At 47.0% G+C, this 27,105-nt stretch overlaps 1 protein-coding gene and 1 long non-coding RNA gene across 2 annotated transcripts in view; both read left to right on the top strand.

Moving 5' to 3' along the window:
* Window positions 1–27,105, top strand: part of MAPKAPK2 (MAPK activated protein kinase 2) — a 45,657-nt gene that overhangs the window by 6,764 nt on the left and 11,788 nt on the right. The window lies entirely within an intron of this gene.
* Window positions 1,195–25,379, top strand: LOC136794113 (uncharacterized). The gene is made up of 3 exons (XR_010840468.1): window positions 1,195–1,292; window positions 1,778–1,918; window positions 25,205–25,379. It is a non-coding gene; the product is annotated as an uncharacterized lncRNA (long non-coding RNA).

Raw genomic sequence — 27,105 nt, 5'->3', positions numbered from 1 at the left:
AGAGGAAGAGAGAGAGAGAGAGAGAGAGAGAAAGGAAGAAAGATAGAGCTAGTCTTGGTGCCCTGCTAACTAGCTGTGTGACTTTGAACAGGTCAGTTTAAACTTTCTAGGCCTCAGTGTACACATCAGAGGGTCAGGCTACCAGTGGCTCCTGGGACACGGCAGTGTGGGATAGTGGAGGGCTGTGCTGGAGGCAAGAGGCAGGAGAGCTTGCTGACTTGGTCCACGTCTGACCATCAGCAGTATCTGGGCCAGCGTGGATGCCCTTTTGATAGGCTTGCTGCTGGGTTGCAGGGCAGCTCCTGTCCAGTTAATTAATAACCATCACTGACCAGCTGCTCCTTCTCTTGTGTGAAGACTTGGTGAGTTTTCTAGCAAGTGCCTCAGCAGAGAGGATGGACTGTGTAACTCAGTGGGGTGTGAATCCTCTCCTTCCTTGAAATCAGAAGAATCTTAGTGTTCTGGTGGCTCAGGGTAGAGATGGGAACTCTTCATTTTTTTCCCCATCTGAAACTCCTTCCCGTTTGAAGTTACGGGGCCAAACATGGCTGCTGTGGTTGGCTGTGCGGGCTGTGCCCTGCACAGGGCACCTGGCTGAGGGAGGAGGAGGGCTCTGATCCAACTCACTGTCCCATTTGTCAGGCTTTGCCTTGGTGTGTGACTGGGTCCATACAGATGGGTGCCTTCTTCTAATTCACTTGGAGTTATAGTATGGGTTTGGGGCTGTTCTGAGGTGAGAGCTGGGGACTGATTCCCAGAGCTTATGGGGAAGTTAGGATGTACATCCAGGTACCACTTTTTACCCGTAGGACTGGGTACTAAGGGATGTAAGGAGACTGAGGAAGCAAGAGGAGAGGGAGATGCCTAGCGAGGTCTGTTTTCATTTCTCTTCTTCCTGCCATTCAGGGCTAAAGCGATGCTTTTAGCCCTGGAGCTTTGGACTGAGGTCCTGAGTGCCAGGCCAGAAGACTTTGTTGGAGGAAGAGGAGACTGAGTGGAAGCGGGGATAGGGTTGTGCTCTCCTCTTGCAGTGCAGAGTTCTTGGGGGTCTCTATTCTCTGATCCGGTAAACACCTTAATGTGCCATCTGCCAGGTCGCATAGGCTGGGACGTGGCTCCAAGGTCGACCTTTATCTGTAACTGATGTTCCCTTCTAAGACCAGCCAAGCTGTGTGTTCATTCCGCCAGGAACCTGAGCTGTCCAGAAGGATCGTATGAAAGGGCATCTTACTCTTGAGGGACGTTTCCAGGCATCTCCATGGCCAGTGTCCATCCAGGGCTCTTCCAGGGAGGTGAGGAGTGGTGAAGCCTTTTCTGTCTCAGAGAAGATGTGGCGAACATCTCTGCTAGGCTCATCTCCGGGATGGTTCTTCTGAACCTGAAGCAAAGGCGAAGTCTCTCTAGTCACAGGTAGAGGGACTTGGGAGGAGAGCCCTTGACGGCCCTTCCAGCTTCTCCACCTTCGTGCTCCTGTGGGGCTCCTTACCCTCCCGGGCCCTCCAAGGAGGTGATTGAGTTGATCACTTTGCTGCCATTTTGATATTCATATTGTTATGAGGCTCCCAGCCCACACTGGACATTTGTAACTGGGCCTCCCGCCCAGGGCCCAGAACTGTCACTCAGCCCCTCTGTCTCAATGGCTAAAAATAAACTGCCACTGCTGCAGTCTCCCCCCACAGCCAGGCCCTGACGCCTGTCCCAGGTCTTCCTGCCACACTGCTGAGCTGTTTCTCACACTCACTTGCACCCCCTCCCCATTGGCCCCCTTCTCTTCCAGCCTGAGCTTGGTAGGTGGTTTGGGGCCAACTGGCTTTTCTGAGTGCTGAGGGTGAGCCGTGGCTGCTGCTTCTCCAGGTGTCGAGATTTATGTGTGGAGGCTCCGTGGAACTCGGGGAAGGATGAATTAGCCAGGGAGGAGGTGAGTGGGCTCGGCACTGTTAGACCGTGTGTGTGCTTGCATCCAGATCTGGCTTCCTCCAGACTCCACCCGCAAGCTAGCCTCCCTGGCAGAAGGAGTGTGGGAGTGAGTAGAGGAGTTCAGCGTGGCTGTCCCAGGCCCTCACCCAGCCACCCGCCCTGTGGCTGAGCGTGCTACCTGCCCCAGGACTCCTGCCCTGTTGCTAAGCTATACTCTCCACCTCCACAGCATGGGGCTTCAGGTTACCAGATTCAAAAGTGTGACCTCATCTCTTTGGCTTCCAAGAATAACTGGGCCCTGGCTCTCAGGGCCTGTTTCATGAGTCAGGCCATGGCCCCTCTGGCCCTCCCAGCTCAGCCACCTGCAGGATGTCACAGAGAACATGGGTGTCTTCTACCTCCTGACTGTGGGGGGCAGGGGTGTTGGTGATCTGTGTCCCTTGAGGTCCATCGAGGTGGCCTCTTCTACTGCCCGTGGATCCTGGGGCACTATAGAACGAGGAGAGGAAACGGGCCCGGGTAGCTGAGATACCTACTTAACTGATAGATACTGGGCAAAGTATTTCCTTTAGTTGACTTTGACATTCTCTTCTTTCTGATTTTTCTAGTCCTTGGACAGGTGTTGGTACTAATCCTGTTGGATAGGAGGATTCTGTGTTTTCTGGTATTAGGGTTTATCTGGGAGAAGGGGTGCATGGGAGAGAGCAGAGGTAGGACTTGGGGGACCCTCTGCTTTCAGCTAGAGTTACATACCCAGACCAGGTCTCCATGACTGCCTACTCCTGTCTTTCCCCCTGGAGCCTTATTTCCTCTGCAGGGAGAGATTTATCTGCCAAGGCCCATTGGCCTCTGGAGGGGGAGGAGTTGGGTGTAAATTGCTAAGAGTTTATTTTTAACTCTGACGGAAGGAGTCCCTGTCCTTGGAGTAGCCGTGCCCTCCCTCTTCTCTCCGTCTCCTGGGCCTCCTTGCCTGGCTTCTGTAATTCTTAGAGGAAGGGATTTTTAAAGGAAGGATTTTAAAGGCAGGCTTCACGGGAGCCTCAGGTGAGGGAAGCCTTTCTAAGTGAAGAATCTGCAGATTGCTCCTCATGCCTGATTTCTGCAGAGTTCAAAGAGTTGGGGGGTGGGGCAGGAGGAAGAGGGGGAGCCCTGGGCGCTTGAAGCCACGTGTGTGGAGCTTAGAGCATCCTAGGAATGCAGGTGGCCTGGTGAAGAGCCCAGTGTGCCCTGGAGCTTGCTGCAGTCAGGCTGCCGCCTGGGGGAGCAAGGTCTTCTTGTACCTTTCCTTGTGTTTCTCTCCTTACTGGCACCCGGATCTGAGGAAGGCTGGAGGCCACGGGGCAAAATGAGTGCGTAGAGTAACCTGCTTTGCAAACTCTCACGCTTACGGAAATGTCATTTTGCTATTCCCTTTGACTGCCAGGCTCTCCAGCACCATATCCCTTCCACTGGAGCCCATGTGGGATTCCCAGGGACTTCCTCGCTTCTGTGTCCCCTCCCTCTGGCGGCACTCCAGTCACCTTCGCTCTTAGGGAGGAGGAAGGGGCTGTGAGCACCCCTTCCTCTGTGCCTCGTCTCCCTTGCTTTCATGGTCTCTTTTGGTTACCTTGCTTTAGATTTTTTAAAAGAATAAAATTGAGTTGGAGGTGTAATTAGAGAAGGAAGGGCTAGAGAGTAGAGGTGGGGGCGGGCTGGGCCTTCGAACATGTGGCCGACCCTGAGGACCCCGACCTGGAATGAAGTCTTGCCCCCTCGGTTCCTTGGAGAGCATGGGGAGTAGTTTACCTAAAGCCCAGCTCTGATCACGTAGCTTCCCAGCTTAAACCCTTCCATGGGTTCCCTTTGGACGCAGAGTTCAGGAGATTTCCAAATCCTTCTCAGATCTGACCCCAATCTGTTTTTTTCTGAGTGTGTGCTGTGCCTCAGCTTAAGTGGCTTTTATATGCTGTTTCCTTATGGGGCTCTGCTTTCCAACCCCACACCCTCACCCGTGGCCTGTACCGCATTCGTCCTGTGTCGCTTTTACCACCCCCACCCCCTGCTCCCGGTCCCTAGCCCGTCCGTATCTGCCTCTTCTACCCAGTACACACACTGCTCCTTCCTTCGTGAAGCCTTTCATGCCAGAAGCAGGTCTCCACCTTCGCTCCCTGTCACACTTGCCAAGACACTCTTACCTTTTCTTTCACATTTTAAATGTATTTCTCCACGTGTGAAGTGGAGATATTGGATTGTAAGTTCCTTGAAGACCCACGTCTCCATTATTTTTGTATCTTCTTAGTTCTGTGTAGTGACTATATGCTGCCATTAAAAAAAAATTCGGAGAGTATTTTGGCATTGTGCATTATACTTAGCTGCCTCACAAAGGTGTGAAAACTGAGTAATAGTGCCTGCTGCCTACGTTAAGTATAAGGTAGTGGCGGTGATCCTCAGGGTGGGGGGAGGTGGCCCTGGGTGAGGGGCAGTATTTGCTTGGGCTCTCTGAGAATGAGCCAGGGCTATAGTGAGGGTCCCCCTAAATGTCTCTCCCTGCTCTTCCTCCTGTCTGCTAAAAAGCCATTCTCAAGACAGCCTTCTGGGAGTTCTTCCCTTTACCCACTCGGATCTGCTGACTCAAGCTGGCACCTTATGTTTCTGCTTACGGAGTTCTCGTTCTTGTAAGGGCCCTAACCACAGTTTCCCATTGATGCCTCTCCTCCTCCTCCCAGTTCCAGAGCCCCTCCTTTTCCTGTTGTGCTGTGGAGATGACCCTTTTGCCCCTTGGAGAACTTTAACTGAGGGAGGGACAGATGTGGAGCTTGCCAGCTCTCCTACAGTTCTTGGAATCTTCGAGTCAGCGCCAGACACACCAGAGACACACAGATGCAGTCCAAGGTGATCTATCTGTCTGCTGGCCTTGCTCCTGTGTGTTGCAAGAGGACCAGTATTGAGCATCGTGTTGCTGGGACTGAGGTCAGAGGTTTGAACCTCGTGGGACCAGTTAATTCCATGCAGGGGGAACAGAACTGGACTGGCATCTGAGAGACCTACCTGGCTGTGTGGTCCTCAGCAAGTCCTTGAACCTTTCTGGGCCTCACTTATTTTCTTCATTTGTAAATCGAAGGGCTCTCCTGTTTTGAAGGGTTTTCTTCGTTACTGCTGCTGCAACCCCACTGCTGGGAAAACAACCCGATGCTGGGAAAGAACCTGATGCTGGGAAAGAGGTGGTCAGCCCAGGTTCCAGGGATCCCGGGATTGGGAGCTATCCTCTCTGTCCTCACTTTCTGCAGGCCAGTGTTCTTTCACCCTTCTCCGGACTTTAGTATTTTTATTCATTCAGCCATTCAACCGATGTTGATAGAAATGAATTCTTCTCTGTGCCTACCTCCTGTCTTCCCTGCTGACTGGCCATCAGGAGGCCCAGATGGCAGGATTCACCTAGAAAGGTGACTAGTCAGGGTCATCCCGTTGGGTTTAGACCCCTTTAATACCTCTGCTATATGAGATGAGAGGGATTGAGAACAATGAGGGTTGATTCTTTCTTGCATTTTAGAGTAGACCCCTACCTTTCTAAGTGGGATTTGCCTTAGGGTGCCTTCTAGCCCTCTGATATCCAAAGCAACCCACTACTCAAGAAAATTAATTAGAAATGCCAAGAATGACTTTTGCCGCCTCCCTAAGGATAGATCAGAACAGCAGAATGACTTTGATACCTACAATAATCTTCTATCATCTTTCTCCTTCAGATCACTGTTGAAAGCTTAGCAATGCTGTGAAAGTTTCCCAGATTGATAACAAGTGTTTATTGAGCAGATATTATATGTATCAGGCATTGTATTAGGTGTTTCACATACACTCTTGTTAATCCTTAAAATAATACTGCAAAGTGAAAGTCCCCATTTTACAGAAGAAGAAACATGTTCAGAATCATTCACTCATTAGCAATTATTTATTGAACACTTACTAAGTGCTAAGTGTTATTTCAGGCTCTGGGGATACATCAGTGTACCAAGCAGACAAAAAAAAAAAAAAAAAAAAAAGATCCTGCCTGCGTGGAGCTTGCATTCTATCTAGCAGGGGGGGCTCAGGGAAGGCTTCACTGTGAAGGTGACATTTGAGGGAGTCCTGGAAGTGATTGGAGTGGGGGCAGGCGGAAGGAATACAAGTGCAGAGCCCTGAGGCTATTAATGAAGGGCGTGTCTAGCTCTAAAACCTGCCTCCCTATAGCTTGCAGAACTGCCTCTTTTTTTTCTTTTTTTAAAATTAATTAATTAATTAATTAATTTTTTGGGCCGTGTTGGGTCTTCATTTCTGTGCAAGTGCTTTCTCTAGTTGCGGCGAGCAGGGGCCACTCTTCATCGCGGTGCGCGGGCGTCTCACTGTCGCGGCCTCTCTTGTTGCCGAGCACAGGCTCAGTAGTTGTGGCTCACGGGCCTAGTTGCTCCACGGTATGTGGGATCTTCCCAGACCAGGGCTCGAACCCGTGTCCCCTGCATTGGCAGGCAGATTCTCAACCACTGTGCCACCAGGGAAGCCCAGAACTGCCTCTCTTAATAGTTCTTCCCTGACTCCGCTATAATTCAGTACTTAGTTGATTCACCTCTTTATTTTATCATGAAGTATTTATGGAATGCTTATTTTGTGCAAATTGCTGCAGTGATAAGATGGGAGCGCTGCCTTTGGGAACTTACAGTTTAGAGGAGGAGTGAACACCTTTGTGTATAAAAGGAGTAAAAATAGACTGACCCCCAAAATCTGGACTGTGCGCCTTCACATGTCTTCCCTCTTGACCCTCTCTGACAGAGGCAGTCCAGGTGGTCTGATTCCAAGTTTTACACATAAAGAGGTTCAGGGAGCCAGTGGTGGGAAAGTGGTAGAATCAGGGCCACAAAAGATACAGAGACTCAGGGTGGGCTCCTTGAGGGCAGAGGTGTCAGGGGTGCCGTCACTTTTGCCTGGTATGGACTCACACCTGTGACAGGGCCCGGGGCCAGTGCAGACAGAAGTTTGGCCAGTGGGGGAGGAGTAGTTTGAGGGACTCCACTGGGGCTCCCATCTTCTGTTTGCTGAGGGGGGAAGACCCAACGTCTCCCTAGGGATGTTTCTGGTAATGGGAAATGCTTGGGATTGGGTTGACTGGCTATCGTCTGGAGCCGGGGAGGAAGGTGGTGATGAGAGAGGGCTGGCCGGGCTGCAGCTGTGGCTGAGGCTCTTGTCCTCTTCTGGGCCCTCACAGGGTTTCTCTTTTGCTCTGAGGAGTCGCATCCTTCCTGTGTTGAGCCTCCCAGGCGGATCAGTGGGCAGGTGCACTCAGGGTGCTCTCTGAGCCCCAGCTCTGGCCATCTTTGCCTCCAGCCTCTCAGGAGCTGGGCAGGCGGAAGTCAGGGCTCGGGATGGAGCCAACCGTTAGTGCAGATGGGAAAGTGAAGCAATGGGTCAGGTCTGTTTTTTCCTGAGCATGTGCTGTGACAAAGGAAGTTGCAACATTTTTTTTTTCTCTCTTTCTTTTTATAGAGCAAGAAGGGGGGAAAAAAAGTCTTCCAGTAAACTTCAGAAAAAAGATCTGGTCTTTGAAGGATAGTTGTTCTCCCCCTCCCCCGCAGGGATTTTTTAGTTTGTAGTCTTTCTCCCATCCTTCCTCCCCCGCCACCCCTGCCACTGTCCCTCTTCTCTGAGGGCCTGTGTCTCTGCAGCAGGCTGAGTACCTCTCCCGAGAGGAGGCAGTCAGTAACTTGGTCTGAGGGGGCCTTGAGAAAGCATCTTGTCCATTGTGAGTGTGTGTCCAGGCAGATGCTGGCAAAAGGGTCCCAAAACATGGGAGCAGGAATCAAGGCTGAAGGACCACACATGTGAAGCTGGAGTCCTTGGTCAGGTTTGAATTTGGCCTTTATGCCATATCTGGGCAGGAATCCACTTGTGTTTTTTAGTGTGCAGATGATATATTTTCCTGATGAAAACTTCCGAAGTCTGGAAAAGTAGTGGAACTTTTTTTTTTTTTTTTTTTGGCGAGATTTATTTCTTCTCCCTTGGATTTCTATACCCCAGAACAGCCAAAAAGTTCCATTACAAACCAGCTTTGAGACTCCAGCTTTAGTCAGCTAAGGGATGTTCTAGGTCATCCTTGAGAATGAGGTCTGCTTGCTCTGGGGAAGCTGGGTGGTTGCACCAAGCAATAGGACCCACTGTCTGGGATGGGCTGACGGCTGCTGGCACTGTTGGTGTTAATTGCTTTCTTGGGCAGAGAAGGGCAAAGCCCTGAGGGGTGAAAATTTTTGTTCAGGCTCTTTGTTCTCTGTACCTGTTGTCTCTGGTACAGCTGTCACAGAGCTCCTCCCTTCCTGCTGTTTTCTTTGAATTTAATCTCCCTGTCATCAGGTGGGTCTCTTCAGGCTGGAGATGAGCTCCAAGAGGTGGTGGTGGAAGGAGCAGAGTCACAAGTTTCTTGCTTGTGTAAATCTCAGAGTGAATACATAAACCCTCTTTCATAGCTAGCCGTGCTGGCTGGTCCAGTAGCCACTAGCCACACGTGACTATTTAAATTTAAATAATTAAATAAAGTTAAAAATTAGTTCCTCTGTATCGCTAGCTACATTGCAAGTGCTCAAGAGTCACATAGAGCTAGTGGCTGCCGTGTTGGGCAGCTCAGATAAGAGAACATTCCATCATTGCAGAATGTTCTCTCAGACAGCACCAGGCTCTGAGGTCATCATTCTACACCCTGGTAAAGATTTAGCAGAGCTGGAAGGGGATTTGTGTAAGAGCATGAGGAGAGGTTTTTGGGGCCCAGTCGAGAGGGTAAAAAGAAGGTGATCATTTAGAAAGGGACTTTAAATAGTATTTTGTTTGTCTTGTTTTGGGCTACATTCCAGCAGATGGTCATCTAGCCCAGTTGCTCCCAGCCAAGTCGACTGTCAGAATCACCTGTGGGTAACATTTGAAAATACAGATTCCTGAACCCCACTCTTTGTATCTTATTGTACAAGACTACAGAGGTGGTGTTCAGGAATGTGTGTTTTTGTCTGTGATAATTATGTGTGTTTGGCAACCTTTTGAATCTATTCTTAAATTCCTCCAGTGATAGGGGAGCTTATCCCTTTTCAAGAAAACCTTACTCTTAAAAAAATTGTTTTTTTTCCTGGTTTTAAAGGTTTATGTTTGGAGGTTCCTTAAAAAACTAAAAATAGAATTATCATATGACCCAGCAATCCCACTACGGGGCATATACCCAGAGAAAACCATCATTCAAAAAGATACATGCACCCCAATCAATGTTTATTGCAGCATTATTTACAATAGCCAGGTCATGGAAGCAACCTAAATGCCCACTGACAGATGAATGGATAAAGAAGATGTGGTACATATATACAGTGGAATATTAGCCATAAAAAGGAACGAAATTGGGTCATTTGTAGAGATGTGGATGGACCTAGAGACTGTCATACAGAGTGAAGTAAGTCAGAAAGAGAAAAACAAATATCGTATATTAACGCATATATGTGGAATCTAGAAAAATGGTACAGATGAACCAGTTTGCAGGGCAGAAATAGAGACACAGATGTAGAGAACAAATGTATGGACACCAAGGGGGGAAAGTGTGGGGGGTGTGGTGGTGGGATGAATTGGGAGATTGGGATTGACATGTATACACACTAATGTGTATAAAACAGATAACTAATAAGAACCTACTGTATTAAAAAAACGTAAAATGCCAAAAAAAAAAGTTTTATGATCATCGAGTCAAAATTTAGTTCCCTGAAGTTGTATCATCCCTTGGTGCTAGTGGTGTTTTCCGGAGCCTCACAGAATGCATCAGTCACATCTTCCTCACTCGGCCTTCTGCAGATAATTGTGCAGGGCTGTGTGTGCTCCTCTGCTGCCCCGGCGTCATGGCAGGGTTTCAGACTACTCGACCTGCCAGGGGCCCTAGAGAGATGCAGGGATGTGACATCATTCCCAGGATTCTTCTGATCATCAGGCCTTGCTGAGAGATTGAGGAAAGGTCTGCATCTCAGTGGACCCTGACAGTGGAGAGTCCTAAGGGTCATCCAGCTTGTACAGGCCGTGCGTACCTTCCCCTTCTTCACATCCTGCCTCATAGGAAGGAGTCGCTGTTTCTCTGCATGGTTAATGCTTGCTTTTTGAGGCCACTGATCCGGTTTTCTTCAGAGGCATTGAGAGACTCAGCCACCTGTACCCAGGCAGATGTGACCACAAACATTACTTCTATTTAGAGACCTTTTAGTGGCCTCCCCTTGCCTCCAGTGTGTCCCTTGAACTCCTAAACATGGTGTTCAGGCAAGCTGGCTTTGACCTTTCTTTCTTCCCCCACCCCCAGCACGCCCATGCGTGCACGCGTGCACACACACATGGGCGTACACACACGCACGTACGCGCGTGCGTGTGTGTGTCTCTCTCTCACCTTCCAGGAGAGGAGAGGGCTCCATCCCACTCTGCAGTGCGTTCTTTTGCTTCCACATCTTCTTTTGCACCTTTCACTTGTTCATCCTTTTATTCCTGGTAGAATTGTGTTTCTCCTTTGAGGCTTAGATTTTACCTGTTCCCCCACCCCCAATTCCAGGCTGAATACCTTTCTGCCCTATACTAGTGGTAGCTCACACGAGCTCTGTGACTGCTCTGAATTTATATTATGGTCACTCCCATATCTCTCCCTGCTGGACTCTGAGCCCCTTGGGGACAAGAGTGTGTCTCGTTCGTTTGGTATCCCCGAGTGCAAGCACAGTGCCAGGCACTTAGCTGAGCTGTACCATACCCACAGAAATGGATTAGCTTCTTGCCTGTTTGTCTTCTTTTGGATTCTGACGAGACGGCCACAGAGGAGCTGAAGCCTCTTTTCCAGCACCAGCATTTTTACCCCCAGTGGCCTAGGGCCTCATCAGCTTGGATGAAAAAAGTACTGTTTAGCAGCTGATAACTAACAAGCAGAGCAGAGCCTTGGCTGCCTCAGAGGCAAAACTGGTATTTAAACAATAAAGTTTTTAAAATCAAGAATTAAAGTGTCAGCTTCAGAAGCCGCTACATCCAAACACAAGCCTGCCCAGGTAGAGAAGATAAGTGGAATACTGGAGCCAAAGAATTCTTTGTAACCTTGAGGAGTCCAGGGGGAAGAGGCTGAAGGGGGGATTGGGGGGGCTGGGGGGGTGGTGGCAGGAGAGGGAAAGGGGCTTTTCTGTTTCTGCTCTTGGAGGTGGGGTCTGGGATTGCTTGGGGAGATGGGGGGATGCTTCACTAGAAAGAGCTCTCAGTGTTCCCTTTCACTCCCAGTTTCTATAGATTGAACTAATTTTGCTGGATGGGCAAAAAGAAATTTGGAAAAGTAGGGTAGGAATAAACTCTGGACTTTTTCCTAAGGTGATGAAACATGCACTTTTGTATTCGGTGATAGACGGAGACTGTTCAGTATTACCTCATGGGATCTCACCTTGTTTCCTTCTGATGTTACTAGGGTTGGGAGGCGAGAGCTGACGTAGGGCTTCCTCCCTTCTTGGGTCAGAACCAGAGCCTGAGGAGTTTCCCAACCTCTTGGTGCTGCCCACATACTAACCACGATCTGCATCTCCACTGAAGGTGTTCTAAGAAATATGCATGCCAGGAGCAGTCCGTGGCTTCAGAACAAGGGCAGAGGTTTTAAGAGGCTTCCTATGTGAGGGGTGGCGGGCTGGAGAGTGCCTTCAACTTGTCATCAGGGGGCACCTGCCTCTATGCTCAGCTGCAGAGGTCGGTGGGTGATGTCCTTTCGGAGTCTGCTTTATTGTGAATGAAGCAGAAAGCCCACACCAAGAAACCAGAGAGGCTCCTGAAGGAGCTTTTCTACAAGTTCACCCCAGCGTACACATCCTCTATTTTTCCAAAGCAAAGGAAGGATCTGTCAGACAAACCTTTTTTTTTTGCGGGGCGGGGACTACTTCCAGGTCCAAGAGATGGTCTGAGATATATAGTTTGAATATAAAAATACTGTACTTTCTGGGAGATGCTGACAGTTAATGTCATGTCTGAGTGTCTGTCACTCTCATGATGAGAGGAAGGTTGGGTGGGAACCCTTGCTAGTCACGCTTGGTTAGCCTGCTATTCCTTTAAGGTTTCTCTTTTGGAATTGGTGGTATTAGTGGCTGAGCTCACCCAGACCATGTGTGATACTTATGGTGGCGGCCTCTCCCTGACCACAGGTGTATACATTGAATGCAGTCACCCAGTTACCATTATGGCCAAATGCAAAACAGTTGGGGAAGTCTAGGGGGAGACTTGGTAAGGGAATAAAACCAACTGGCTTATCTGGAGTTGAACTGTTGTCCTTGGTGACATAAGCACATATGATTCACAGCCAGTGTTGGCTTGAGTGTGTGCAGAGTTTCAATCTTTTGGATGAAGTTCTAACGGTCTTTGCGGAAGCGTCATCATCGGTTGAACTGAATTGTGAAGATACCACAGCGCGTGTGCACTCGTGAATCTGTTCATTCATCTGTTCACTGGAAGCCTATTGAGGGGGGAACATGTAAGCAAAATATTTCTTATATATTCCAAGTGGTAGAAGAGCTGCATACTGGGGACTGGGTGAGCATGGAAGAGAGAGCCACGCATTTCTGCAAACACCAGACAGTCTTGGAATGTGTTGGTGCATCACCAACCCTGAGACGCTCTGTGATCAGATGAATCTGGGAGACATTCTGCAGCGCACATTAACATTCTAAAGGCTCTGAGAAGTTCTGTAGTAAAAGAATCTATTTGACTTTGTATAACCTGGTGCTTCTGACACATTTAGGGCCTCCTTTTTACCTATCACTTATTAACATCCTACAGAATACTATCTGAGAAATGGCAGTACAGTCTCCCTGCTCTGGGAGAACTGTCCAGTGATTCAGAGAAAAATTCACCTGACTATATGTTAACACAGGTTTGAGAGGCTTAAAAAACTGTGTGTGTGCATGCTGGGGGTGTGGCAGAGAAGGGCCCCTGGCAGGTGGCTTCCATTGAAGTTGGCCTGTCTGCATTCCTGCTGGCTTTGTGCTTCTGGAGAAGGCTTTTGTCCTGGCTTGAACATACTGAATAGCAGTTACATCTGTCATGCCTGGGAAGTGGCAGTGTGCAGTTTGCGTGGGGGGGGGGGGAGGGGGGCGACGACAAGCAGTGAGCAGACACCCCTGCTTGAGGCCCAGGCTGCTGAGAGCTCCTCACCATGGGAGAAGGGAGGGCCTGGTGATCCAGAGGCAGCTGCTTGCTAGGACTGGAAGTGTAAGGGCGCAGGAGTTAGCTCCCTTACCTCTGTGCGTCCTCCGTGTCCGATGGGGGAGGACTTTGAACCTGGAGGTGGCAGTGTGGGAGAAACAGGGGTCTGGATGTTTCCTTCCCTCCCCACCATCCAAGGGCATCTGGAGGGCGGACCAGGGTGGAAAGGCACTTGGCTTTTCATCCCCCGGGGGAACCGAGGTGAAGGCGTTTTGGTTTAAATTTAAGGAAGAATTCAGAATTGGGAAGTGGATTTACTAAATAAAGTTTGTGGAGTTTTAAAATTCAAGAGTCCCGGCTAGAATTGTTTTCAGACCGTTGGTGACTTGTCGGTGGTCCCCTTGCTGGCCGGCTCCCGAGGAAGGCCTCACTGGCTTCTTCACTTGGAACAGGCCCAGGCCCAGGGAATTCCCAAGCCCACTGTGGGCCTCTGCGGCCTCCTGGTGCAGCTTTGCACGGAGGTCATGGTTGCTTACAAGGAAGTTAAACACTGAGGGACAAAGGGAATGTTAGTGGGAATCAGTCCCTCTTCCTGGAGATTAGGCACTTCCAGTGTAGGTAGAGCTCAGTGTCATGAAAGCAGGCCCAGAATTTCCTGTTTGTATGTGTTTATATTTTTATGTTGTATTTCCTCTTCTGACCTTCCCAAAGGGAAGGGAGGTGGTCTGTCCTCAGGAACTACGGTGAGCTGTCCCTCATCTCCCATCTCCCATCTCCCTCATCTTCTCTGGCCATCTCCCTGTCTTACCTCAGCCATAGCCACTGCGGCGGCCTGGCGTTGCTCAGATGGGGGGAGGAGCAAACACAGGCCCGCTGGTTGTTGCCTGTGGGAGCAGAGAAAGGGCAGATGCTGCCCTCCGTTCCCCCTGAACAGGAAGTCTGGGTGGGCCTGGCTTTGGTTTGGGAAGCAGGAGTATTAGCTGCTGCCGCCAACTGGGGTTGTGTTTGCAGACTCCCAGGCTCTGGCGTCCCCAGAGGGACCAGTAGCTCTGAGCCCTGAGGGCTGGCGGCCCCCAGGGAGGGAGCCCTCGCCAGGAACCTCTGGTGGGTCTTGGGTTAAGGGTGGAGGGGGGCTGGGCAGTAGGAGAGGAGAAGGGGCGACTCCTCCCTCCCATATCAGCTGGGATGCAGCACCACTGCATTCCTGCCACTTCTAGGCAAATTGGTCATTATGGAAATTCTTTCTTACTCCAGGGTGGAGCTTTCCTTGTTGAGAAGAACCTTCAGATGTGTTCTTTCCAGGTCCTGGCAATGAGGCACTAAGCTGTTGACCTACTGCCCCCTCAAGGCTAGAAGGCAGGGCAGTGTCTGAGCCCCATTCCTGTCATCTCTCCTTCTTGTTCTCCCTTCACCTGTCCTTCGGTCTTCACCTGATTCTAGCTTGGTGCGTAGGTGGCATGGATTGGAGGAGGGGTGGCACTGCACGCCTGGTGTTCCTGTTTCTCACAGGTCCTAGCCTTGTGGGGTCTCCATTTCCTGTCATGGCCCTCCTTGCATCTGGGACACATTTGGATCTAGATAGGGTGTCCTGTTGTCCTGTGTGATGAGGATTCCAGATTTCCCTGAGTTGATTGGTCTCAGTTATTCCAGGGGAGGAGTGGGATTTCCCCCACCCTCAGACACTCCAGGCTCCTTTAAGAGTCTTGACCTCCAAGCAGCCTGCCCCCCCCGCCCCCTCCCCACAAGGAGAATGGTAGGAAGGAAGTCCTGCTGGAAGTTGTTTTTTGGTTTGTGAGGTAACTGTCTTTGGTTTGAGAAGCACATAACATATCCTCCTTCCCTTTAAGATCTGAGGCCAAAAGAACTAGGTTCTCTGGTTTCCAGGGAAACCAGAATGGATAAGGCAGAGAAAGAAGGGACTGGTTGTAGGTACTGAAATCTAAGAGGGGTTCTTGGGGTCTCCTATGCTTTTCCAGGGAATGTGTGTGGTCTTCTCAGCGCCCTGGGTTGAACCCCTCACTCCATCAGCAGCCAGTGTGGAACCTTGGCAAACATCCTAAACTCTCTGCACCCTAGTTTCCACGTGCCTGAGTGAGGATCTTGTCGGCTGCAACCGGATTGTAACTTTAAAGGGCTATGGAATATGTGAAAATTAAACACATTTTCAGGTTATATTACCTACCTAGAAAGAGAGAATCATATCAAAGAATTTAGCGTCAGAAGAAACCTTTGCCCTCAGGTAGGCTAGGCTTATCCAAGATTCCACAGAGGAGGGGACAGTGCAGGTTCTCAGCAAGGTAACTGTAGAGCTGGGACTAGAACTAGGCCAGTCAGCGTTCTGGTGTCTCCTTCTTTCACTTGGCCAACTCCAGGACATGTGTGCTCAGGGTGGAGAGCCAGAGTAGGCGAATCATACCACAGAAAATCTGACAGTCTTGTGTGCAGTCAGGTTTACATGCTCTATGCCATTGTGGGCGGGGGAGCAGGGATAGTCAAGTAGATAATCTTCAAATTATTGAAATCGGACTTTTCAAAATATCAGTGACTTTTTTTGTTTTTCTCCAGCAAATATATGTCCTTCATTCTCTTGGGTTTCCATAATGCTCTGGGTCCCAGCGGCCTGCTGGTGTGGGGGCAGGGTGCTTCTGCCCATTGGCCTGGTGTTTGCGGTGGACGATCCACAAAGTGCATTATTCTCGTGCAGACAGAGCTGTTTGTACCCAGTCCCTTTTTTTGAGTACATACTGACACAATAGCAATCTTCTTGCTGTAGGAAACTTGCCTGGAGGAAAGTGGCTGGAGCTTGCCGCAGCTGTAATTGTATCTCTGCATCCTTTGGCTCCTGTCTAGAAACATGGTTCAGAAAGATGTGGTGAATAGTTCACTTTCAGAGCTGGTCCCTTCACTGTCGGGGGAGAATACCAAGGCCAGAGAGGGGCAGGGCTAGAGTCAGATAGTGATGGAGCTGGTCCCATGGGAACAAGAACTCACAACAGCAAAGGTCTGAGCACTAACCTCACATATCCTCCATCTTGGCTAAGATTGCCTGTCCCCAGGTCAGCTGGGCCTTTTGCAGTTCTGCCCTTGAGAGGCCCCTGTGTTGTCTGAAGGCCCTCTTCTTCCCCTTGCTGCTGCCCTCCCATGACCTCCCGGCCACCTCTTCTTTCCCTTGTGCTCCCTATTGGCTGTTACTTCCTCCACCCCATCCCCCCTTTATTATGAGATACTTTAATAGGCAGTGAACTTGAAAGAACTGTGAACACCCATATACACAACAACCTAGATCCTACCATTAACATTTTACTCGCTTTCTCATGTCTTTCTCCATGTTTCCATCTCTCTATCCATTTATCAGCCTATCTTATTTTAGGAATGCATTTTATAGTAAGTGGCAGACATCAGTACCCTTCGCCCTTAAACATAGCATATGTAGGCATTAATTAGAGTTCAATATTTGTTCATGCGTTTAAGTAATTTTTTTTTGGTGGTAAAATTTATATAGCAGTGAAATGCTCAGATTTTAAGTGTATCATTTGATGAGTTTTGATAAATGCTTCCATCTGTGCAACCCGAACCTGTGTCAAGGTAGAGAACAAAAAATTTTATTACCCTGGTAAGTTCCCTCATGCTCCTTCCCAGGCAATCACAATTCTGATGTTTTTTTCACTAGAGATTAGTTTTGCCTGTTCTGGAATGTCGTATAAATGGAATAATCACGATGAACTCTTTTATGTAAAGTTCATCCACCTGGTTACCTGCATGGGTAGCTCGTTCCTTTCTATATGGAGTAGTTTTCTATTGTATGGTTATGGTACAGTTTGCTTATCCATTCTCCTTCGGCGCATTTCCAATTTTTGGCTATGGTGAATGAAGCTTCTATGAATATCCTTGCACAGGTCTTTTTGTGGACATAATGTTTTCATGTCTCTTGGGTCAATACCTAGGAGTGGGATTGCTGGGTCAAAGGAGGCTGTTAATTTCTTGTTCCTGAAATTACATCCTGTATTCTGTACCCAAGATCGTGAGTATTAGAAAGTTCCTGATTGCTCATCTAGATTATTCTTTCACTCAATGTAGGAATCCCCTGAGAGCCCACCTGAGAGCCTCTGCTTGAGTGTTTCCAGGGATAGGGAGCTTACTACCTTACAGGCCCCTGCTATTGGGGGATAGCTCCTTTTAATTTCTGCCTTGGGGAGCCACATAGGGCAAGTCGAATAATTTAACCTTCTCTGTGACAGCCCTATAGAATTTGGGGACTGTTAATCACATTCAGTCCCTCAGCTGCTCCTTCGAGGTTTCTCTTCTTTAGGATAATTGTCCCAGTTTATTGACCCGTTTCTCCTGTGACTTGCTTCTCAGACCTTTTATGCACTGCTCATCATTCTTTGGAAGTTTAATACTTTTTTTGCTTAGCAGGTGACACTGGATTCTAGATGTGGTCTGAGAGGTACAGAGTGTGGTTGTATCTGGACTCCTGTCTCGATCTAGATACTTGATCTGCTAGTGACCTGAAGGTGATGCTGACTTTTTGGCAGCCACATCATGGTGTTGGATCAGACGAGTTAATGTTCGTAAAAAATACCGCAAGTCTAAGGTGATATTAAGCTACTTATGCAGCTCAAAGCCGTTTAGACGGAGCCTCTGATATTAATAGCATCTACCGTGTACCTTCTGCTTGCCATCCTCCCATTTAATCTTTGCCACAACTTTATGAGAAAGGTGCTATTAAAAAGAACTTAATAAAAACTATTTGGTTTAAAACAGGGCTTGTCAGCTTTGGCACTATTGACCTTTTGGATCAGATAATTCTTTGTTGTGGGGATGGTCCTGTGCTTCTTAGGAATTAGCATCCTTGGCCTCTACCCACCAGATCCCAGATGCAACCCTCTCTGTGCCCTGCCAAGTTGTGACAATCAAAAACGTCTCCAGACATTTTCTGATGTCTCCTGTGGGGGAAAATCATCTCAGGTTGAGAACTATTGCCACGGTGTAGAACTTAGTCATTGAAATAATTTAAATAATGTAGCTCTTCCTGAAGGGTGACCACTGTTACACCTTAGCATATATACTTCCCTATTATGTTCTTTGTAAGAGCAGTCCTTGCTTTTCACAGTTACAATATACATGAATTTCATTTATCACAGTTTAGTTAAATAACAGCAGTCCCCCAACAGCATGGTTCCAATTCCAGTTCCCATGGTATATGAACTCTGAGTGATTACATAGAGTACAGACTTTGCTACTAGCTCTTCAGTCCACAAATCACTAAGTACCTAACAGATGTTTGTTATGATCAGTGACCAGTCACAACCCTTCTTTCAGAGTCTGTTGGTGGTGGTCACCGCCCATCTGTTGTTGAGTTCACACATACACAGGACAGTGTGCAGTTGTGTTGCCTCCTTGTCTCCTAGTGATAAACTCGTGTGACATTTTACAAAAATGGATAATCAAAAGAGGAAATTGCCCACCGTTGATGAAATTTCAGCAAAGAAATGAAAAGTGAAATTCCGTAACTGAACATAAGTGAAATTATAGAATAAATAGCTGATTGTAGGAATGTTGACATTGCCGCTGTTTGAGACTCTGCAAATGCAGCCAGAGGAACTCAGTGAAGGAAACTTCGTTGACACAGTGGTTGTGAGGCAAAGGATGAAGAAGTTCCAGAGGAAGTGACACTGGGATAAAAAGTTCACATTGAAGGCACTCTTGGAGATATTTTGCAACATTGAAAGCACAAAGGATAAAATGTTGGAAGCTGATCCAAACTTAGAAAGGAGTGTGGCAATTTGCGAAGGCAATGCTTGCTGGGTATTGTGTGTTAAATAACAAGAAGGCAAGCCCTGTTCAGGCGGCTCTGGATGAGTCTTTACAAAGCAACAAAACACTCATTCTCAATGTCTGATATTTTTTAGTTACAGTGTGCTAAATAAGTATTAGTTTTATACTAAATATTTTTTTCATTTCTCTATTCATTTATAGCTGACAGTAAAAGAGTTTTTAATGTTTTGACAAAAATTTCTAAAGGTCGTGGAACAATCTTAATTTTCCCCATTGATGATTAAGATTGCTTTGTGTGGTCATTTGTGTGGTTCCATGTTACTAAGTAAAGCAAGGCTGTCTATAGTTACAAAAGTTTGGGTAAATACACGTGTGTGGGCGCACGCGCACACACACACATATATCTGCTTTTTCTTTTTCAAAACATTTTACAAAAATGGGACCAGACTACATGTATTGATCTGCAGCTTGCCTTTTTCATGGAAGAATATCTTTTTTGGAGACGTTTTGATCTCAGTTTGTCTGGATCTCTTTCCTTCTGTTCTATAATTGCATATTGTTTAATGCACCATTGTGGGTATACCATAATTTATTTGACCAGTATCTATTAATGGGCATTTAGTTTATCTCACTTTTTTATTTTTACCCATTTGGAATGCACTTGACCCTTGAACAATGTGAGGGTTAGGGGTGCTGACCCCCATGCAGTCAAAAATCCACGTATAACTTTGCAGTCGGCCCTCTGCATCTGCAGTTCTGCATCCGCAGTTCTGCATCCGTGGAATCAACCAACTGGGGATGCTGTAGTCCTGTAGTACGTATTTATTGGAAAAAATCCGGGTGTAAGTAGACCTGTGTAGTTTAAACCCATGTTGATCAAGGATCAACCGTAATGCTAAAGCGAGTATCTCTGACAGATACTATCATTAGCCCCATTTAATGGATGAAACAATGGAGATTAGAAAGTGAAGGGAGTTCCCTGGTGGTCCAGTGGTTAGGACTCTGTGCTTCCACTGCAGGGGTCCCGAGTTCCATCCCCGGTCAGGCAAATTATTTTTTAAAAAAAGGGAAGAAAGAAGGTGAAATAACTGCCTAAGGTCAGGCAGCTACTAAGCTTAGAGCTGGCTTGAGTTTAGGATAGTCTAATTGCAGGGCCCTTGCTTTTAATGACAGCGCTCTATAGCTTCTCTTCTCTTAGAAGTAGCTTTTAACAACAGCAACAACAATATCACCAACAAACAGTAGTAGAGTTTATTGAATTAAGTACAATTCTAAGTGCAAGTACATTATTGTTATTATTATTAAACAACAACCCTATACGGTAGGTCCGGTTATTATCCCTGTATTACAATGAAGGGAACTGGAGGTATAAGTTAGGAAATTTCCAGGATCTCATGGTTAGTTAATGGAAGAACTGAGACTCACCCAGGCAGCCTGTCTTACTTATCGTGTGGTATGGATCTGACTTGAGAAAGGTCTCTCTCATCACAGGCCGTTATAGAGGATTTTTTGAGCCCCAATATATAACTTTTTAGGGGGTTACTTTGGCCCGTAGTTTCACCTACTGTCATCTGTAAAAAATCTGTTACCTAGCACACTCCCAATTTTGGGGTCACTTGCAAGTTTGATGAGCTTGCTGTCTACTATGTCTTCAGCCAGCTTATTGGTAAAATTCTAGGCAAAGCCAAAGATTGCATGCCTTGGTTTGTCACTGGAGGTGTTTTCTGGGTTTAGTCAACAAGCAAATATTTATTGAGTACGTCCATAATGCCATGTATTAGACCCAGGATTAGGAATCAAAAGGTGAACAAGACATGGTCCTAGTCTCCAAAAGGCACACGGTCTGTACAGCAGAAGGAGGACCAGTCTTGTAAATAACACCAGTGAGTGCTACAGTAAGCGTTTAACAAGAGTCTTGTGGGAGCAGAGAGGAAAGAGGGCTGACTGTGCCTGGACGTCATCAGGGAGGAGTCACAGAAGAGGTGACATTGCGCTAGCGCTCAAAGGATGCCAAGACGTGGAGTCATGACAAGGCATGGCATGTTTGAGGACAGTGGAGTTCAGTGTAGCTTAAATAGAATGTGTTAGGAGGTGAGGGCAGAGATACTACGGCTAGGAGTTAGGAAAGACCAAGCTAAGGAATTTGGGTTTTATCCTCTTAGCCAATGGACATCTTTAAGGAAGAAAATGTCCTGCTCAGATTTGCCTTTCAGGGGTTGATGTGGGATGTATTGGAGAGCAGATTAAGCCTACTGTCTAGAAACCAGTTAGAAAGCACAGAAAAGAAAAGGGAATCAAGCAAGCGGCAGCAAGACTGGAAAAGGGAAGATAGATTTAGGAGATCTTTCCACAGACAGAATTGGTTTGGTTCTGTGCGTGAGGGAGGGAGAGAAGCTGCAGATGACTACTTCGAGATTTATATGCGGGAACCTGGCTACATGGTGATGTCATTGTCATTTACTGAGACTGGGCAACAAGTCAGAGGGAGAAGTGAGTTCAGCTTGGTGCATGTTCAGCCTGTCCTAGGTCCATTAAATAACACTTTTATTTTTGGTCGTTTATAACAATTACAAATATTATCAAAATGCTTTGTCATCTCACCCCCTCTTTCTTTGTCATCCCAAAGGTCTGGCAGGAGACTTTGTCCATGTACTTTGTAGAAGTCAAGGATCCTTGTGTCTGTTATTTGTTTGGTCTATAATTTAGTAAGCCTGCTAGAAGAGGTAACAAGACTAGTGTGCCGTGGCTTCTTAGGGAAGCAGGCTGCGTTGTGAAGGTCCAATTCATGATCTGCTCCAGAGCTTTGCCAGAGACAGATATGAAGTTAAGCAGTTCTTCTTCTTAACAATTCTGTGTACATATTGTTTCTTTTGCCTTGACTCTGTTTCCTTCACTAGACGGAACTCCTTGAACTCCCTGGTGCCTGGAGCAGAGTGGGTACTGAGGGAATGCTAGCTGCCAAAAAGCAGGGCGTTGCCTGTTTTCCCCGTGGCCCCTCAGTGATTACCAACGGTGGTTCGGAAATCATACCTGCAGGTTCCTTCTGTATCCTGGGATGTGATTCTAAGACTGGCGTCTTTTAACTCAGTCATCTTTGGATGATAATAAGTTGGTTGGTTCTTGGGCCATCTTGGATTTGAGGTTTCCCTTAATTAAGTAAGTATGTTCCAGTTTGAAGTGCTTTCTCCTTGATAGAAAAGATGGAACACTTAGGAGATGAACATTCTCCCCTTCTCTGCCATTTTGGTAGATTAGAGCCTCTGTCCCCACGAGGGGCCCACTTCCTCCCTGCTTCTTCTTACAGCTTTGCACATAGGCTTTAGCCACGTTTCTAGGAGTTCTTACATTTTTCACAAGCTCTGCTCATGCTGTTTTATGAGCCCACGCCACTGTCTTTGGGTCTGTCCTGGATTATGGGCAGGTGCTCCTGTCTTTAGACACATCCTTAGAGCCCCCTGTGCATGGCCTTGCCATTGGCAGCTGCTTCCTCCTGGTTCCTTTTTCCGGGATTATCATGCTTTAGATGATCAGAATCCACTTGTTGGAGGCCAGGCCTTGTCCTTCAAAATGCCTTCCCTTTTGGGATCTCTGCTCATACTATTCCTTTGTCTCAACTTCTAAATACTGGTTTTCTGGAAGTCTAAACAATTGTTTAGACTAAACAATTGCTAAACAATTGTTTTTGTCCTAAGGCTTTTTCTTCCCTCCTTTGAACTCTGAATTGACAAGGTTACTTCCTCCCAATGTGGTATTCTTATTGTTATTGTTTTGCTGATTAAGGTTTTGTTTTGTTTTTTTAAACATAATTTACTAGACTTTGCTTTCTGGTCAGAATCGAGTTCTGGGTAGCAATTCCTCTTCTTCCATCTTCAGCTGTGTGAGAGGCAAACTCTTTAGTAAGGCAAGACAGGAATGTGTCAGGTGCCCTGCTCTTGGTAGAAAAAGACTTAAGTCTCTCTTGCAGATGTCCTCGCGCTCATGGTGGGTGATTTGAGTTCTGTCTTGCATCTGGGCCATTTTGTAAACTGTGTAGGAAAGAGTGGTTCATATCTTCTACCACATATTCCTCCATATGTTACCACAATAGCTACTTATTGTTCTTTTTCCTTCTCTCTTCACCCAGCTGTCCTCCAGTCTTAGGTGTGTGGAATTGTGGGATTGTTGTCAGGGGTGGGGTGTGTGTGTGTGTGTGTGTGTGTGTGTGTGTGTGATTTATAAGACCCTTCTCCTCTACTTTCTCTCTCAACTCCCTCCACCTTCCGTTAGATCTGTTGATTAAGGTATACGTGCCTTGAGTCTCATTCTGCTAAACTGGGGTGATGAAGATGAGTGGCATTTATCACTTCCAATTGAAAATTTATATTTGCTTTGTCAGTTGTATAGGGTCAAATGGTTGGGGGCTGCGTGTGGACCAGAAGCTGTGTTCGTGACCTCCTTCTGTCTTATTTTCTCTTGATAGTTTGTCCATCTCTGTGGGTTTCGTAAAGTCATACCTACATACTACAAAGAGCAGAGCATTTTTTCTCCCTGCCACTCAGGTTTTAGCTTACAGCCAGCTCGGAGAGCCTAGTGTGTTTCCTTCCTCCCGTCATCTACCCTGCGTCCTGGGGAAAGATGCCTTGTATCCTGCTGTAAGCCATGGCCTATAGAATTGTTCTGATATGCAGTCTGCCCATTTAATCAGTAAATGTGTGTTGCAGCTCCTCTGCACTAAGCTGTGTGCTGGGCCTGACGGATGCAGAGATAAATGGGGCTGACCAGCAAACAGAGCAGGGAAAGGAGGCCTTTAGGAGGAAGGAGACAGGGTAACAGTACACTAATGTCAGCAGCTCAGGGTTTGTTTGTCAAAGCCTCATTTGTAGTGAAAAAAGGGACCTGGAGGTTAGAGTCTGAATTGGGTTGAATCCTGGCTCTGTCAGTCACTAGCTGCTGTGACCTTGGGCAAGTTACCTCGCCAGCCCTGCTTGCCACACCTGTAAATGGAGTCAGCCATTGGCTCTATTCCAGAGGCCTGTTAGGAGGCTTAAATATAGCATATTTTCTATATATAAAGTGCACCTGGCTCATGGTTGGTGCGGTACACACAAAGATTCTTCTTTCTCTTTCGAAGTCGGCTGGAAGAAACAGAAATATCTGTGTCCTGTAGCCTTTCAGTTTCCTTCCCAAGACTCCACCGTGGTTGACATCCCTGCTGTGCGCTGGGCTCATTTCCAAATAAGTCAGAAGTGGTCAGCAGTAGCGGTTTGGGGCCTCAGCCTGCTCTTTATCATATTTGGGTTATACTCTCCAGGAAGATGCCAGGTCTTTCTGTCACCTGGGTTCCCCTCATACTCTGAGTTCCAACAGGTCCTTCTTTCCCCCTCTGAGGTCAGCATGGGGTCCCCATCTCCAACCACCTCCTGCTCTAACAGGCAGGTCAGCTTGCTTCTGGGGCACTCAGGCTGGGGGTCAAATATAGGACCAAAGCATACTGCCCCTGAGAATCCCTAGACTTAATTTTTAAGAAGAAATACACGCAGATGGTAGAAATCCAAACAATACAGAAAGATATAAAATGAAAAGGGGAAAAAATGGAAAATAGTACTAGCTTCTCTCTAGTGCCTACTCCCCTGGGGTGAACTCTGTTGATGTTATAGGGGGTAAATACCTCCAGAAAAATGTTAAGCATCCACAAGTCTGTGTATCTTCTCCCTCTGCCTTAAACAAAACAAAGCAAAACAACAAAACCACCCAAGTGGTATATTTTACATTCTGTTTAGTACATTTTTATTTTTGGAAATTTAAGAAACAAAAAAAAAATGCTACCTATATTACCACCATTTATGAATAACCACTAATGAACCTTTTGGTGTGTTTGCTTCTTGTCTGTGAGAACATACTTTAAAAGTTACTTAAGTAATGTGAATGCAGCTCCATTAAAAAAAAAAATTAGAACAGAAACAAAAAAGCCAAAGTATCATCATGTTCTTTGTCTGCTTTCCCATCTATTAACACCCAGCTCCCCTCACAGTGGTGGATGCAGCCCTGCCGCGCTTTCAGCAGCCTGTGCCACACTTTGTTATATGGAGATGCTGCCATTTATCTGACCATCTCCGCAGTGGTAGACATTTAGGTTCTGACCAATTTTTTTGCCATTGAGATACTTTCGGGACATATTTGTAGGATGATTTCCTAGCTAAGTAATTATTGGGCCTAAGGTTTGAACATTTATAATTTTGATAGATAGATATGGCCAAAAATATACTAGTTTATATCCCTGTTGAGTGTATGAGAGAGTGCCTTTTCCTCAACAATCTTTGCATAAACTCAGGAGTTTGTTTGTTTGTTTGTTTTTTGGCCTCACGGCTTGCAGGATCTTAGTTCCCCGACCAGGGATTGAACCCGTGCCCCCTGCAGTGGAAGCTCGGAGTCCTAACCCACTGGACAGCCAGGGAAGTTCCTCTTTTGTTTCATTTTTGGTCAAACATAAAAAAAAAAAATTCGCCATTCTGGTGAAGTTATTGTTATTATAAACATTTCTTTTTTAATGAGTTGCATCGAGCATCTTTTGTTTGTGTTTCTTTTGCTTTGAACTGCCTGTTCTTATTCTTTGGCCATTTTTATATTGGATTGTTAATCTTTTACCATTGATTTGCCAGAGTTAAGTTAACCTTTTATCTGTCATGTGTTGCAAGTATTTAAAAAACTTTGTCATTTACAGTGTAACTTCTAAGCCTCTTGTCTTTTCCTTGAAGGTTGGTCCTTTGTGGCTCCCCAGGGGAGGTTCTGGAGAGTAAGAGCGAGGGCGGTGGGTGGGGGGGACCACAGGGAAGGTCATGCTCATCTTCTGGGCAGTGTGGCTCAGTGCTTTTAAAGGCTTTTTGTACTGGGTTCCTTCCCCATTGTAAGTTTTAGCTTTGTTTTAGGTCGGGATTTTCCCCCATCACATTAATGAAAATCAGTTAGCAAAATAGAAAACCTCTTTCTTTTACCTCCCAACCAAATGTTTGGGAATGTGTGTACCAACATGAATGACCCGATGATGTACTTCCGTGTGTGTTCTTTTTTCAGTGACCTTCAAAGATTGAAAAAAATTTGCTGTTAGATTCGTTTGTTTAGATCAGTTCCTAGGGGAGGCCCATCAGTTGCTCCTCTCTGAGCTGTGCAGAGGTTCTAGAAGAGGGACATACTCTTTCTGCCCCTATAGATGTAGAGGAAAACCATCATTTCAACCAAGACTTGTCTGTTTATCATGTCTTATGCTCCCGAGCTGGGCTAGATGAAAAGAGATGTGTGACACCTCTCTCCAGCCTTTCGTCTCTCTGAAACTTGGGAGATATTGTGGCAGCACACAATTTATGTCCTTTATAGCACAAATCATGATGTGTAATTAAAAAAATTTTTTTTAAAATCTTGTTTGTTGTGTACTTCCTGCACTAAAATGTAAGCTCCATGGGGGTGCAGGCCTTATTTGTCGTGTTCTCTGTTGTTTCGCAGCACCTTCCAAACCAGCGTGTGGCACGTGCCAGGCACTCCGGGTTTGCCAAGTGATGGCAATCTGGGTAGGTGAGGTCAAGTGCTGTGAGTGCCACGTGTCTCCCCATCCCCTTGATGGCTGCAGAGCCAGGGACGGGAGGGACCTGGCTCTTTAGACAGATAACACATGATGCTAGGACAGCATGTCCTGCTCCTGCAGCCTTGTGACTCCTCATAACCTCCTTGTTCACTGTTCAGGGCTCTGGGGGCCCAGTGTTGTAGGTTTCAGGTTGAAAGGAGAGGTCCAGTGATTTTTGAGCCAGACATGGATGCCCCACTCCTAGCTGGAGAGCTGGGGAGGCTAGGTCAAGGGCCAGGTGGAGCTGGAGCCGGACAGAGAGTGACTGTGTAGGTTGCACTACAGTTCTGCTCTTCTCCTCTCCTTAGAGGAGGGCTGTGCAGCATCCAGTGCCCACTGGGCATGAGCTGCTTTGTTGCTCAAGACTCGACAGGGCAGCCCCTGGTCTGTGGCTAAGCCACCTGGCAGAGCTGCCTGGAAGCCCATAGCTGCTGTTCTCTGGCCACAGGGCCTGGGGGTATGGGTGACAGCCTCCAAGTAAAATTTGGAGAGTAAGCTTCTTTGCCTCTTTAAAAAGTATATATGCTAATTGTAAGTCACTTAAAAAATTAAGTTATAATAAAGAAAATTAAGGCACCTGTAATCCTATCTTTCAGATGTATAATTATCAATATTAACATTGTACTGTGAATGCGCTTCCATACATATGTGTATATATA

Source organism: Kogia breviceps, chromosome 1 (assembly GCF_026419965.1).
Source record: "Kogia breviceps isolate mKogBre1 chromosome 1, mKogBre1 haplotype 1, whole genome shotgun sequence".
NCBI classification, from domain to species: Eukaryota; Metazoa; Chordata; class Mammalia; order Artiodactyla; family Physeteridae; genus Kogia; species Kogia breviceps.
Note: the sequence above shows the minus strand (reverse complement) of the source record. Positions and strands in the feature narration are given on the sequence as shown.